Source organism: Octopus bimaculoides, chromosome 3, assembly GCF_001194135.2.
Source record: "Octopus bimaculoides isolate UCB-OBI-ISO-001 chromosome 3, ASM119413v2, whole genome shotgun sequence".
Taxonomy (NCBI): Eukaryota; Metazoa; Mollusca; class Cephalopoda; order Octopoda; family Octopodidae; genus Octopus; species Octopus bimaculoides.
Genome location: NC_068983.1, coordinates 72,637,460 through 72,640,076, shown reverse-complemented (window position 1 = coordinate 72,640,076; position 2,617 = coordinate 72,637,460).

The following is a 2,617-nucleotide window of genomic DNA, read 5'->3' as shown; positions in this document are numbered from 1 at the left end:
ATATATATATATATATATATACACATATATGTATAATATATACATAATTGTATGTGTAATATACATATTATATAGATATGTAGATACATGTGTGTGTGTTGTGTATATAGATATATATACATGTATGTATAATGTATTTATATGTATATATATATAATATTTATATCTATATCTATCTATCTATCTATATGTATGTATATGTGTGTAGGGTGGGGAACATTCTAGCAGGTATTTGCTTTGTGTTCAAGCTAATTTTTTCTGTCTTTCTTCCAAGTTGAGATAAAATCAATATAGTTTCATCTGTACCCACATGATTCATAGATAGCAAGACAGCTTCTCTAAAGTTTGTGTTGCATATGTTAAGTTCATTTCTATAAAATACCTCATGTCTTCCTCAAACTTCTTAGAGCAAAACTGGTTTCAAAAGATTTGATCTCTTATTTAGTGCTAAATGATACTTTAATACAGAAATATTCCTAATCAAAAGAATACTTATTTTCCCCACTTTATATTTACTTCTAAGTGTGCAGAAAACCAAGTTGATAGACTTCTTTTATTTTTAATATTTTTATTATATAATTCATGTAGAAAGGGCTGTACCCATGACTTATTTTTAAAGGACTTGAAGGCAAAAAGGAGGCTAAAACCATCATGATTTATTGTTTGATCAAAGATCTAGTCTGAAAACATGCATTAGAGGGAACTATATTAAAGGCAGTCAAGGATCAAGGCATTTGATCTTTGAGTGGAAGGCACTTACTCAAGGTGTTGTTTAATGGAGATCAAACCTGGAACCATGGACAACTAACTAACTGACAGTAAAGAGGTTTATATCTAGCCATCAGCAATACACATATAGTCTGTGGCATTGTAATGTATCTAAGGTCAAGACAATTAAATCACAATAGCTCAGTTTACTGAGCTGCAGGTATGTAGCTGAGGTCATAAGGTTGTATAATTTACTTCACTGTTGCAAAGTCGCAGTAGTCCATTAACATTGCTCAGAGACAATATCTGCATGGAAACCAATAGTTAGTTTAGTAATTTAGTATTAATGTAATTAATGCGGTAGGCATTCAAAAGCTAATTATATGCATACATAAAAGCATACATATATATATATATATATAATGTATGTATGAATGAATATATATATATATATATGTATACATATGTGTATGTGTATATGTATATGTGTGTATATATATGTATAAATATGCATGTATGTATTTTTGTATGCATATATATATATGTATGTGTGTGTGTGTGTGTGAGTGTATATATATATATATATTTATATGACACGCTTGTATGTATTTGTGTGTGTATATATAAATATATATATATATATATATATATATACATATTTGTATGCAGGTATGTGTGTGTGTGTGTATGTGTGTGTGTGTATCTATAACTGCATCTATTTATTTATCTAACCAACACCAGCATAGAACATGGACGTTAAATGATATATCATGACATTGGCGTGCAGTTCCATTTAAAAGACACTTGGAAACAAAATCAATCTACATATTGAAATAAATATATAACGTATTCTAACGTACATAAATCTTCAGTGATGAAAGTATCTTGTTTCTATGAACAACTGACTACTAGAAATATGATCGTCCAGGGAAGATAGAGAATATATAATTTTCATATTCTCAATTTTATTTTCAAATGCCTTTTGTTTTAACTCTACTTATATATTATTATATTATTACCATAAACCTGATTCATTTTTACTTCTATTGAGCTCTCAACTAATTACATTGGTCAAAAAGAATATTTTTTTGTGATTATTAAAGAGTATTTATTCCTTCAAATTGCTATATGTGTGTACATGTGTATCCTCAAATTCATATATATATATATATATATGTACATACAAATATCTATCTATTTGTCTGTCTGTCTATCTATCTATTTATCTATCTATCTATCTATCTATATACATATACACACACATACATATGCATACAGAAATACATGCATCCCAAAATACATATATGCATATATATATATATATATATATATATATATGACTGTAAAAATATGTGGCACTTATTTGGTAGCCATGATAAAACTCCGAGTTTCGGATGCCGGCTGGGAGCCCATGCCAACATCTCTTCAGTTATCTGGCCATTGAAAATTCCTGTGAAAAATGATATATCCGAAACTCGGAGTTTTATCATGGCTACCGAATAAGTGTCGCATATTTTTACAGATAAATTCCTCTATTTACATAATATCGAGGTCCCTTTCTTTCTTTTGTTGTCCTTCCTATCAATATATATATATATATATATATATATATATATATATATATATATATATATATATATATATATATATATATATATACATATATATATATATATAAATATATATAATAACATAAATAATATATATTCGTACATATATGTACATACCGTCATCTATATGTACACATACAAGCATATATAGGTACAGGACATAAAGAAAAACATTAAACACAATGCGAAATGAAAACATAAAGATGAAGACAGGAAACGAACATTTTTTCGAACAAAGAAAAAAACCCTCAGAGAAACGAGACATGCAACATAAAGAATATTACCCTTCTTCAGTTGTC